Genomic DNA, 14,323 nt, shown 5'->3' with positions numbered 1-14,323 from the left:
GTCTGGAGTGAACCAAGGGCTATATCTGTTGGTTCTGCATTTTTTGGTTCTGCATTTTTTGAACGGAGCATGCTTGTCTAATATGGTGAGGAAGTAACATTTAAAGAATGACCAGGCATCCTCAACTGACGGGATGAGGTCAATATCCTTCCAGGGTACCCGGGCCAGGTCGATTAGAAATACAGGTGTGCTAGACTTGTAGCGTCATACCCAAGAAGACTTGAGGCTGTTTTCGCTGCCAAAGGTGTTTCAACAAAGTGCTGAGTAAAGGGTCTGAATACTTGTGTAAATGTGCTATTTCAGTTTTGATTTTGAATGAATTTGCATGTGTGTGTGTGTGTGTGTGTGTGTGTGTGTGTGTGTATATATATATGACACACACACAGTTGAAGTCAGAAGTTTACATACACCTTAGCCAAATACATTTAAACTCAGTTTTTCACAATTCCTGACATTTAATCCTAGTAAAAATTCCCTGTTTTAGGTATGTTAGGATCACCACTTTATTTTAAGAATGTGAAATGTCAGAATAATAGTAGAGTGATTTATTTCAGCTTTTATTTCTTTCATCACATTCCCAGTGGGTCAGAAGTTTACATACACTCAATTGGTATTTGATAGCATTGTCTTTAAATTGTTTAACTTGGGTCAAATGTTTCGTGTAGCCTTCCACAACCTTCCAACAGTAAGTTTGGTGAATTTTGGCCCATTCCTCCTGACAGAGCTGGTGTAACTGAGTCAGGTTTGTAGGCCTCCTTGCTCGCACACGCTTTTTCAGTTCTGCCCACAAATGTTCTATGTGATTTAGGTCAGGGCTTTGTGATGGCCACTCCAATACCTTGACTTTGTTGCCCTTAAGCCAATTTGCCACAACTTTGGAAGTATGCTTGAGGTCATTGTCCATTTGGAAGACCCATTTGCAACCAAGCTTTAAACCGGTGTATAACACTTGTATGATTTATGAATTATTATTATTATGAGTATTTCTGGTTTTGAATTTGGCGCGCTGCTATTTCACTGGGTGTTGTCGCGCCAAGGAATCACTAAGAGGTTTTAACTTCCTGACTGCTATCTTGAGATTTTGCTGCAATATATACACATAATTTTCCTTCCTCGTGAAGCCATCTGTTTTGTGAAGTGCACCAGTCCCTCCTGCAGCAAAGCAGCCCCACAACATGATGCTGCCACCCCCGTGCTTCACGGTTGGGATGGTGTTCTTCGGCTTGCAAGCCTTGCCCTTTTTCCTCCAAACATAACGATGATCATTATGGCCGAACAGTTCTATTTTTGTTTCATCAGACCAGAGGACGTTTCTCCAAAAAGTACGATCTTTGTCCCCATGTGCAGTTGCAAACCGTAGTCTGGATTTTTTATGGTGGTTTTGGAGCGGTGGCTTCTTCCTTGCTGAGCGGCCTTTCAGGTTATGTCAATATAGGACTCGTTTTATCTTCACACGGTCCTTTTCTGTCGTTCTGGGATTGATTTGCACTTCGCATCAAAGTACGTTCATCTCTAGGAGACAGAACGCGTCTCCTTCCTGAGCGGTATGACGGCTGCGTGGTCCCATGGTGTATATACTTGCGTACTATTGTTTGTACAGATGAACGTGATACCTTCAGGTGTTTGGAAATTGCTCCCAAGGATGAACCAGTTGTGGAGGTCTACAATTTATTTTCTGAGGTCTTGGCTGATTTTTTTTTAGATTTTCCCATGATGTCAAGCAAAGAGGCACTGAGTTTGAAGGTAGGCCTTGAAATACATCTACAGGTACACCTCCAATTGACTCAAAGTATGTCAATTAGCCTATCAGAAGCTTCTAAAGCCATGATATCATTTATGGAATTTTCCAAGCTGTTTAACGGCACAGTCAACTTAGTGTATGTAAACGTCTGACCCACTGGAATTGTGATACAGTGGAATAATCTGTTAACAATTGTTGTAAAAATTATTTATGTCATGCACAAAGTAGATGTCCTACCCGACTCTAACAAGATCTTTGGATTGGTTGAAACACTAGGTTGGAGTCATTAAAACTAGTTTATGTTAACTTCCAACTTCAACTGTATATCTCTCACACACACACACACACACACACACACACAAATTCAATGACGTGATTCTCTGGCAATAATTCGATTTAGAGGACTTTTTATTAATTTTAAATTATTGGCGGAGAGTCACGCCATTGAAAAAAAAATATATATATATATATTTCGATATACTATAGGCCTACCGTATGCGACATGAGTCTCACTAGTGTTAAATAATGTGTAGTAGGTCTTATTTATTTAAAAAGCATATTTAAGTTAGAAGGAATATGATTTGAAGCAATAGCATACCTGCTGTGGTCAACTATTTCAGCACCGTTTGGTGCTGCTCTGAGACAAGCATGGGGACTGGTCTTGATAAATCAATGAGATTTTTATTTTCCCTCAGTCTCCGTTTGGGTATTGGTTGGACTTCAATTAGGGTGTGGAAATGTTTGGATTATTTTGCTCTTACTGTAGTACTGTAGCCTACTCCTGATTGGTCACGTTGTACAGTGCCATTATGGGCTATTAGCAGGACAATAGATCATTTGCAAGGCAGTTAATCAGCATTAACTTTGGATGGGGCCTCTTGAGTGTGCGTTGCTACAGATGCTGGTTCGATACCCTTGACGGCTGCGACCGGGAGACCCATGAGGCGATGGTGGGTTTTTGTTTCTCTCCCTCTAAAAACAGAAATAATTCATTCTAATTGTTAAACTGGTTTTATTTTCAAATTTAGTAAATGTCTCACCCCATTTTCAAGAATGGCCTTTTCTTCCTTACTTTAGGTTATTTGAAAACGAAATCTCAAAATATAATTATTTTTAAGGAAAGTGATTATTATTATTGTGGGACTTTATCATAGTCCCACAGTTCTTACCTTTTCTAACAGTACTAAGCAGGTTTTGGTAGGACTTGTAGTTTTGAAACCGAAATATACTTTGAGGGTAGTATACAATATTCTGCGTTGTTTAGAAAATGCCATCAAAGTGGGTCAGAGTTTAACAGGTTAAATCCGATGGAACATGGTTGCTAGTCATTTTGGAGGAGCAAAGCAGTCAGAACTCCCATAATGGCCCTCTGATTAAATGGGTCAAACGCTTTGAGTAGCTTTGTAGGGAACCTGATTGGCAACCATAAGGTTGGAGATTTGTTCTCCGTGTGGGCACTGTGATGGAGATGGGGCAACATTCTGACTGGGGTCTAAGGTCTTGGATGATGCCCTTAGCCCTCCATCTGTGTGCGTCAAGCTAGTCCCTGTGTGCTGTCACTCTCTCCCTGACTGAGGGTAACAAGCTGTGACACTCCATCTGTGAATAGAAATAGAGCAGTAATAAAGCCTTTGCTTATTCTAAATGTTTTGTATGTGAAGTGGTTGAAAAATGTATATGCCTTAATTTCTAAAAAGTATAGACTCTTAGCTTTCATTTGACACTCAATGTGACATGCTCCTTTAAACTTCTCATGTTGGTGCACATGGGTCATTTTAGATGGAAATACCCAGATCACAATTTGCATAATGATCCGGTTGGTACATAAACCCATGTAGTGTTTACATTTTTAAGCTGTGGTGTTTTTGTACATTTACCAAAATAATCCTGGAGTTTGTAACCAATATGGAATTTCAGGGTGAGTGTGTCTTGAACCACGCACACAGCTAGTTACAGGTGACATGTGGTTGTATGTAAGACCCCCACAGAAGCCCCCCCAGAGGTTATGGCAGCATGTTCAGGGCTCGACATACAGGGCTGCCCACCGTGCCAGTGGAGGTTTTGGAATCCCTCTGAGCCAGTCAATCATCCACATCAGTGGCCCGCTTGGGCCAGTGAAAAAAAATATTATAATAATGCTATTTTTAATCTGGGCTATATCATTTATTTAAAAAAATATAAATGAATTCCCAAAGCTGTTCGTTATGTAGATTATTTATCACATGCGCACATACCCTAGTTTGAGAGGAATAAGTTTAGTCTTAAGTCATCATGCGCCGTTTGAATGAAACTTTTTATAGGCTTTCCCTGAAAACATTTAACATTGTTAAGGTTAACTGCAAAGTAGGCCTACCTGGCGGAGTGATATCATGTGGATTTGTATCAATTTGTTTTGCAAACTGCCATCACACTAAGCCTACGCTGTACATTGTACAGAAACGCTGCTTGCCAAACCCAATTGTCTCTTGGTAAGTGCGCAAATTAATTAAAGGGCAACTTTTTTCAGACCTCATAAGTGGTCTCCTGATGTGGTGTAAGTATTGTTGTGAACTTAGAACATCAAATGTGTATTTAAAAAAATATATATATATATATAAACAAAACGTGTGAGAGTGAACTTGAAAAAACAAGAAACTCGGAAACCTGGAAAATCAAAACCAGAAAAATTGAATTTGGCAAAAATCTAACTGACTTTATAGGGCCCTAAAATATAGACGGCTGAATTGTTGAAAATCGCTAACAATAACACCCTTTTTTTAGATTGTTTGAGGGGGGGGAATAAAACCTTTTGATGGTGCAATGTAAATTATAATATTGTCAAGTTAAAATGTTATTATTTGAGAATGGAGGCTAGGTCATTATAGGCTACGGGCTACTTGCTCAGCCTGCAAAAAGAAGCATTGAAATTATGTGTGCGTCACCAGCTTTCTTGGGCCAGTATTTTCATTCTGGCCAGTAGCATTGTTGGCACAGGCCCAGTGTGCAACTGGCAAATTTACCTGGATGTCAAGCCCTGATGTGTTGTTGCTTTCCAACCTCACTCGTGTGACGTTACTCCCTACCCACACTGCCCCACTTCTCCTAAAGCCAATTGGCTGCGTGATCATGATGCGTGGCTTTATTTTAGACTCCAGAGAAAGAGAGGGAAAGAGACATTCTTTCTGCTTGGCTTTAAGATGGAGACTGACTCAACCTCCTCATCCTGTAAGAAAAAAACTTTCCCTCAAACCTTCTGGACGATAACAAAACTGGACAACTTATCAGAATATTTTCAAATCGCTTGGCAAGGATTCCAGCATATGTGAGGTCTGGTCCAGTCCAGCAGCCCCCTTCGGTTGCTGCTCACTAACCCTAGAGTGTGGACTGACTTTATCGGGACAGCAGGTTTATAGCATCATGGCACAGACGGATTTAGAGTTGTGTTTGCGTTGCTTTCCGTGCCGGAGCATTCAGACCCTAGTCACTCCGACTCAACATTCTCCTCAGCAGCAGAATAAGTAGCATCAGTGGAGCGGGCACACCTTGTGAGAGAGCGGGACAAACGACAAGATGCAGCAGAGAGCCAACTCGGCGTAAGTGGGGCACCTAGCCAGCCAGCCCTCCTTTTACACTCTTAACAGGCTGGTAGGACAGGATACATAGAACATGCAAATCCTATCTCTTTATCTCTCTCTGTTTATTAATCTCTCCCAGACCGTTGGGTTTTTGGAGTTACCCATACCTTTTTTCCATAAATATATTTTCGTAAGGCTTTGCTTTTGTTTGGAGCTGTGTTTGGGTGAGTTATTGCTTTGATTCTAGTTTACATTCATATACTTGTTGTTTGAGTCCACATTAATTGGCTCCATTGATATAGATTAAAAAGCTGGTGTGTGTGTATATAATGGTGTAGAAATGTGTTCCCAATGTTTTCCTCCTGTAGTTACAACTAGATGTTCCTTTAGAATTTTTGTAGGCCAGTGTCAATAAATATTAGGACAAGCTTCATTATCTCCAATTTAGGGCTATTTGAATATGGCAAAAAAATATCACAGCTTTTTAGAAAATTGCACATGAAAAACTTCAGGTTTTGCTTGATTCCCCTTGATTCCTCTAAGTAAAACAATTAAGACTCAAATTCATGACCACCTGAGGAAAAAAACGATTGATGTGGAATATACATTTAAATATGGACTGTTTGGCTAAACATTGTTAGTGACAGAGGGCAGTCCTATCCGTGCAGAGAAGACACGATGAGCTTCGTTTCCCCTCTGACAGCTGGCAGCTCCGCCGAGGCATATTGCTAATGTAAAGTGGTGGTGCAGTAAAGGGGGGGGGCAGTACATAGTATGTAGGCTTTTGGCTTGTGTTCAAACCATTTCAGGGTCGAAGTTGTCGCTCAAGCTGTGAAAAGCTCATTTCTAAACCTGTTGCTTCTAAGTGGCCATTTTTACATACTGGAAATACCATTCAGTGTGTTATAAGTCCATCTGTAGAGAAATCACACACAAAATCAGGTAGCCTAAATGCTACAATGTTTCTAGGGCTGACCACATTTAGTCGTTTGGTCGATAGGCTGTTGGTGGACCAAGATTTCTTTAGCCGGGCAGTTGCAATTTTTGTTTTTTATAGTGCACAAGACACCTGTCTGATTTGTGCCTGTCTCAGTGGACTAATCCATTGCAGAATGACACAGTTAGCACTCTTAAGACGTGAGACTGAATATTGTGTATCTTATCTGCAAAAAATCGTGAAACTCTAATAAATCCACCCCCAAGAAAAAGTATAACAAATGCGCATTCTCCAATGTTGGTTACGGTCACAGTCCGCGGTTCTGAAACGCAATCTTCAGTGTGCCGTAGAATTGGTGCCTTTCCCCATGTTGCTGTGTGCATAATAGCAACGTTAACCAGCATATTGGGATTGAGAACAATGTTGCAGAGGCAGCAGCAGCAGCGAAGGTGAGGAACCAGCCCTTGCCTTACCCTAATTGTCTAAGAAAATTGAGGAGACAGGAAACATCAACTTAAGCTATTGATTTTTAGACCTAATTAACTATTAAATGTGCCTGGCTTTAAATGATCCATATACAGTATCAGTCAAAAGTTTGGACACCTGCTCATTGAATTATTTTAATTTTTTTTTACTATTTTCTACATTATAGAATAATAGTGAAGACATCAACACTATAAAATACAACTTATGGAATCATGTAGTAACCAAAACAGTGTTAAACAAATAAATATATTTGAGATTCTTCAAAGTAGCCACCCTTTGCCTTGATGACAGCTTTGCACACACTTGGCATTCTCTCAACCAGCTTCATGAGGAATGCTTTTCCAACAGTCTTGAAGGATTTCCCACATATGCTGAACACTTGTTGGCTGGTTTTCCTTCACTCTGCTGTCCAACTCTTCCCAAACCATCTCAATTGGGTTATGGTCAAGTGATTGTGGAGGCCAGGTCATCTGATGTAGCACTCCATCACTCTCCTTTGTCAAATAGCCCTTACACAGCCTGGAGGTGTGTTTTGGGTCATTGTCGTGTTGAAAAACAAATAGTCCCAGTAAGCGCAAACCAGATGGGATGACAATTAGCTGCAGAATGCTGTGGTAGCCATGCTGGTAAAGTGTGCCTGGAATTCTAAATAAATCACTGACAGTGTCACCAGTAAAGCACCATCACACCACCTCTTCCATGCTTCACGGTGGGAACCACACATGCGGAGATCATCCGTTCACCTACTCTGCGTCTCACAAAGACGCGGCGGTTGGAATCCAAAATATCACATTTGGACTCATCAGACTGAAGAACAGATTTCCACTGGTCTACTGTCCATTGCTTGTGTTTCTTGGCCCAAGCAAGTCTCTAATTCTTACTGGTGTCCTTCAGTGATTTCTTTGCAGCAATTTGACCATGAAGCCCTGATTTTCCAGATTTACTGACCTTCATGTCTTAAAGTAATGATGGACTGTCATTTTCTTTGCTTATTTGAGCTATCATTGCCATTAATAATAAACAAAAGCATTAAGAAGGAAAGACATTTTACAAATTGACTTAACTTTGCACATCTGTAAATTGAAATGACAGGTGATTACCTCAAGAAGCTGGTTGAGAGAATGACAAGTGTGCAAAGCTGTCATCAAGGCAAAGGGTGGCTACTTTGAAGAATCTCAAATATAAAATGTTTTGATTTGCTGAATTTTTTTTTTTTTTGGTTACTACATGATTCCATTTGTGTTTTTGCGTAGTTTTAAAAGTTTTCACTTTTATTCTTCAATGTAGAAAGTAGTAAAAATAAAGAAAAACCCTTGCATGAGTAGGTGTCAACTTTTTGTGTGTGTCTACAGAACATTAAGAGCACCTTCCTAATATAGAGTTGCACCCCACTATTTGCCCTCAGAACTGCCTTTATTTGTCGTGGCAAGGACTACGAGGTGTCGAAAGCGTTCACAGGGATGCTGGCCAATGTTGACACCAATGCTTCCCACAGTTGTTAAGTTGTCTTGATGTCCTTCGGGTGGTGGACCATTCTTGATGCAAATGGGAAACTGCTGAGTGTGAAACGCAGTGTTCGCAGTTTTTGACACACACACACAAGCCGGTGCGCCTGGCACCTACTATCATACCCTGTTCAAAGGCACTTAAGTCCTGTTTTGCCCATTTACCCTCATGCATCTACACTGATTGAAAAATGGAGGCCCTCTTCTCTTATGTTGTTGTAGTGATTGTCTCTCGGTTGCCTTCTGTCATGGAGTGAATTTTGGTCCATTCCTCCTGACAGAGCTGGTGTAACTGAGTCAGGTTTGTAGGCCTCTTTCCTCGCAAACGCTTTTTCACGTCTGCCCACAAATTTTCTATAGGATTGAGGTCAGGGCTTTGTGATGGCCATTCCAATACCTTGACTTTGTTGACCATTAGCCATTTTGCCACAACTTTGGAAGCATGCTTGGGGTCATTGTCCATTTGGAAGACCCATTTGCGACCAAGCTTTAACTTCCTGACTGATTTCTTGAGATGTTGCTTCAATATTTCCACTTAATTTTCCATTCCTCATGATGCTATCTATTTTGTGAAGTGCACCAGTCCCTCCTCCAGCAAAGCACCCCCACAACATGATGCTGCCACCCCCGTGCTTCACTGTTGGGATGGTGTTCTTCGGCTTGCAAGCGTTCCCCTTTTTCCTCCAAACATAACTATGGTCATTATGGCCAAACAGTTCTATTTTTGTTTCATCAGACCAGAGGACATTTCTCCAAAAAGTACAATCTTTGTCCCCATGTGCAGTTGCAAACCATAGTCTGGGTTTTTTATGGCGGTTTTGGAGCGGTGGCTTCTTCATTACCGAGTGGCCTTTCAGGTTATGTCGATATAGGACTCGTTTTACTGTGGATATAGATACTTTTGTACCTGTTTCCTCCAGCATTTTCACAATGTCCTTTGCTGTTGTTCTGGGATTGATTTGCACTTTTTGCACCAAGTACGTTCATCTCTAGGAGACAGAACACGTCTCCTTCCTGAGTGGTATGACGGCTGCGTAGTCCCATGGTGTTTATACTTTCATACTATTGTTTGTACAAATGAACGTGGTACCTTCAGGCGTTTGTAAATTGCGCCCAAGGAGGAACCAGACTTGTGGAGGACAGTTTTTTTTTTTCTTATCTGAGGTCTTGGCGGATTTGTTTTGATTTTCCCCTTGACGTCAAGCAAAGAAACTTCTAAAGTCATGGCATAATTTTATGGAATTGTCCAAGCTGTTTAAAGGCACATTCAACTTAGTGTATGTAAACTTCTGACCCACTGGAATTGTGATACAGTGAAATAATCTGTCTGTAAACAATTGTTGGAAAAATGATTTGTCCATGCACAAGTAGATGTCCTAACCGACTTGCCAAAACCATAGTTTGTTAACAAGAAATTTGTGGAGTGGTTGAAAAATGAGTTTTAATGACTCCAACCTAAGTGTATGTAAACTTCCGACTTCAACTGTGTGTGTGTGTGTGTGTGTGTGTGTGTGTGTGTGTGTGTGTGTGTGTGTGTGTGTGTGTGTGTGTGTGTGTGTGTGTGTGTGTGTGTGTGTATCTCTATCTCTATCGTTTTTCAACCACTCCACAAATTTCTTGACCAAACTATGGTTTTGGCAAGTCGGTTAGGACCTCAATTTACAATATATATATATATATATATTTTTCACACACACATGCACACGCGTGTGTATGTTAGTGCGATTGCTGTAGCCTATATTTACCATGTTGAAGCAATGCAATTAGAACAATGTTGACTGCAAACAAAATAATTAGCTAATATGGTGCAGGCTATTTAACGAACTAGGCCATAACGGACTAAAATTATATTTTTAGTTGATGATAGCACACTACATTAAAGACCGTAAATACACAACTTGAAGCAACCACCTATTTAGCCATGGAGCACATTCTGATTTGCCAGTGAGGGGCTCCAGACACACCCACAACTTGTTTATTCAACAAAACCCAGCTCTTTCGCGCTACTCCACCCATTATTACGGTTGTGAAAATGGCACAAATATTGTGAACACCCCCGAACCTGTAACGCTACTGCCAGGGCTAAGATTTAACATTGCGTTAGGGCTTTATTTTAACAAACCTACGTCAGATCAGGTCTGCATTGTATGTTTGTGCAGAAGTTTGCTTTGGTTTTTAACTAGCCTATTGAATGAAATATGTTTTTTTGCAGCATGACCAATCAGTTTTATTGTTGACAAGTTTCGGTTGTTGCTCTTTTGAAGTGCACACGGCACAGTATGCAGGATACAGAGGGAGCATCCTTATTTCAGAGTAGTGCTTGAGGGTTATTAAACTAGTAGCAGAGCAGAATAGAGCGTCACTGCTGCTCTAGGTTCATGCACCAACACGACATTCCTCAGACTGATAAAACCAGCGTGTCCTATCGCTGCTGTCGTGGGTTATGGTCATACTGCACATATCACAACACCCTGGCTAACCCCTCCACCCATCCTCCAAAATGTATTGAAAATAAGCTCGTACATTAGTGAGGACTGCGTTGCTCGTAGCCTTCAACTTCTTTGAACATCTTGTTTGGTTGCCATGTTTTTGTTGCTTTTAAAGTTATTGTGTGCAGTAGCTTGTTGAGTAACTTTTAGCTGGTTAGGGATATTGCACATAGGTCGGTGAAATGTTTATAGACGTTTAGAATTTTAAGTATCGGAAATAGAAAGTGTTTCTATGCACTCATCTCACTGCAATTCATTAACTTGCACACACAAGCGTTTTCAGACATGGTGGGGTTGGAACGCTTATGACGGGTGGTGCAATTAAATATGACAAACGTCTCAAATTATTCAGTAAAATCACATCTGCAGGAGTTGCAGTTTTTGAATGTATGCAAGAATACAGTATGAGCCAAGAAACGTTCACAGCCAGACTCAGCTAGACTCACACATCCTCTATCAGACACCATAGTGACCAACAGCTATAGACAGTTCTGATCTAGGCTAATTCTATTCACTCGGATGCAGTTGCAATATGATTTAGCCCATCAGTTGATACTGTAGCCTACACCTGGACATCTGTACAACCCATAGCAGGCCAGTACACCTGAGCTCCGGAAGACAAACACAGCCGGGGGGAGTTTCTCTGTATGGAACTCATCTTCTGCTGCCTTAGCGTTTCCACTCTACTCACTGCAAGTCTGCACACTGTTTACTGTGGACCTTCTATAGAACAGGGCTTTGACCCCCAACCTTACTGTAAGGTTTAATAGGGAAGCCCATAAGTGCACAGCGCTCTCTCTGCTGCCTCAGGATGGACCCCCACTGTCTAAGTAGCCTAGGCCTACTATGCACACATCTCATGGTGCAGGTAATATGTGAGTTCCCTGTACAGGCTGGTGTAGGATATTTGCTGCAAGCAAAAGTTGGGCGAATGTAGTTCTCTATACTGGATAGATGTATTTGATGCAATTTCTGCAGTACTTTCAGAGTTCAAAATTGCAGTAGGCCTAGGCTACCACTTGACAAACCCGACTTTTCAATCAGGCACATAGTGTATGTTCCAAAACAACCAAAATACCCCTTTACATGAGGCAGAAGTGTTGGGAAGCAAAACTCTGACTGACAGCCTCTCTGACGGCTGCCTCGTTCTGTCGGCTGTTTGGAGCGTCTCGTTAATGAGCCTGAGCTCCAGGAAAACCTGAACCTCCAATTCAGCAGCAACACTGTTGGTTCTGGCCAACCTGGTTTGTATGCGAGGCACTCCACTCCGCTGTACTACAGTCCGTCTCATGTTTTGTCCATGCTGACAGATATAGCTGAGGACTGAGAAGGTGGGAGGAGAGGCCCCCTTCCGCCTGTGCCCTCCCCCAACCCCTTGCCCATTAACCTCTCTTGGGTACGTGAGACGTTAGCGTCCCACCTCTTCAACAGCCAGTGAAACTGCTGGGCGCCAAATTCAAATACAGAAATACTCATTATAAAAATTCTGAAAACAAAACATATTTTACATAAGTTTAAAGATTAACTTCTTGTTAATCCAACCACGGTGTCAGATTTTTAAAAAATGCTTTACGGCGAAAGCATACCTTACGATTATTTGAGAACATAGCCCACTAGACATATCATTACAAAATGTAACCAGCCAAGTAGAACAGTTACACAAGTCAGAAATAGAGAAAATTAATCCCTTACCTTTGATGATCTTCATATGGTTGCACTCAGCAGACATTCATTTACTCAATAAATGTTCCTTTTGTTCGATAGTCTCTTTATATCCAAAAATCTCAGTTTTGTTCGCGTTTTCTTCAGTATTCCACAGGCTCAAACGCAGTCAAAACAGGAAGACAAAAAAATCCTAATTGTATCTGTAAAGTTCATAGAAACATGTCAAACAATGTTTATATTCAAACCTCAGGTTGTTTTTAGCCTAAATAATCGATAATATTTCAACCGGACAATAACGTCGTCAATTTAAAAGGTAAACAAGAAACGCACTCTCTCCGTCTCTCGCATGAAAAAGCTCTGTGACACTTTAGGGTCCACTCATTCAGACTGCTCTTACTTCCTCATTTTATCAGGATACAAGCCTGAAACAATTTCTAAAGACTGTTGACATCTAGTGGACGGCATAGAAACTGCAATTTGAGTCCTAAGTCAATGGATACTATAATGGCATTGAATAGATAACTACAAAACCCCCAAAAATAACTACTTCCGTAATGGATTTTTCGTAGGTTTTCGCCTGCCAAATCAGTTCTGTTATACTCACAGACACTATTTTAACAGTTTTTGAAGCTTTAGAGTGTTTTCTATCCAAATCTACCAGTTATATGCATATCATATCTTCTAGGCCCGAGAAGCAGGCAGTTTAATTTGGGCATGCATTTCATCCGAAATTCCAAATGCTGCCCCCTACCCTACAGAAGTTAAGGCCTATGCCACCGGGATGTCTGCTTTGCATATCAGTAACTGGGAGCCGGCCCTGCCAGCAGTAGTCTAGGCCAAAATGTTCAATGTTTTAAATGTCAACTTCCTTGAATTTACATGGAATTGAACCACATCCTGACCGGCATATCCATTTCACTAACACCATCAGTACCTCTGACAGCCACTGATTGACCTCTCATCTTCTCTTATAGCTACTACACTCTGGACCTTAACCCCTCACATAAGCCTACTGCTGAAAACTGCTTTGAAATGGCCCTGGCTTGGATGTCACGTGTACACCATTAGCCTATTCTCACTTCACACACCTAGTTTATTCACATGCACTCCACCCGTAAGCTACATATTAAGCGTAGGCCACACACAGACACACTTGCACTCACTGCTCTCAATCATTCCTTAAGTCATAGGCCCTACTCCTTAGCGCTTCTCTCAATCACACACTCACTTCTCACGTCTGTCCTCCTCAATACTCTCTCCATCACACAAATCCTTTAGCCAGTCCCCTAACCCCCTCCCAGGAGCTCCACTGGCCCATTTCCTCCTTCACAGCACGCTTGCCTCCACACCACAGACTTCACATTCTCATTTTTTACAAGTGCAGACCCTTGCTCTTCTAAGCCAGACGGGAGCCCTTAACGTCCTGTGTGAAAAGAGCTACTGCAGCACCTCATGCATCTCGCCTCCCCAGGCCCCCTGTTCTGAGGTCGCTAGCCCAAATCTGGGCCAGCGTGTACACCCCCCCCCCATCTGTCAGGAGTGTCAAGTCAGTAACCTGCTAAAATTTTAACCAGTGTTGTTCGAAAAGCTACTGTTTAATTAAAAAATCAGCCTGGTTTTAATGGTGATGCGGAAGCTTAAAGCTTTTAGCATTTTCTCTCCGTTCCACTCTCCTCTCGCCTGTTTTAGAGTGACTGCTCTCTAGGTATACTAGAGGGTAAAATCTTAGTGCGGTTTCTTACTGGCTTAGTATTTCAGAAGATATCAATGTAATGTTTTTCTCACACCCGCAGTTTTTATTTAAAGTCAAGCCCACAGCACTCCCAGTCAAGACCCTGCCTACTAGGACTACAGCGTAACTTTTTAGCAGTAGGCTATTTGAATCCGTCCCAGCAGATCTGTGTATTATTATGAATGAGTGTTAAATATGCACTATGCAGAAATTG

At 41.4% G+C, this 14,323-nt stretch overlaps 1 protein-coding gene across 3 annotated transcripts in view; it reads left to right on the top strand.

Annotated features, from left to right (window-relative positions):
* The window catches only part of rasa1a (RAS p21 protein activator (GTPase activating protein) 1a), a 58,669-nt gene that overhangs the window by 24,412 nt on the left and 19,934 nt on the right, over positions 1-14,323 (top strand). The gene's annotated exons all lie outside the window — the stretch shown is intronic.

The sequence above is a fragment of the Salvelinus alpinus genome, chromosome 19, assembly GCF_045679555.1.
Source record: "Salvelinus alpinus chromosome 19, SLU_Salpinus.1, whole genome shotgun sequence".
Lineage (NCBI taxonomy): Eukaryota > Metazoa > Chordata > Actinopteri > Salmoniformes > Salmonidae > Salvelinus > Salvelinus alpinus.
The sequence above is the reverse complement of the archived record's forward strand: the minus strand, read 5'-3'. Positions and strand labels throughout refer to the sequence as shown.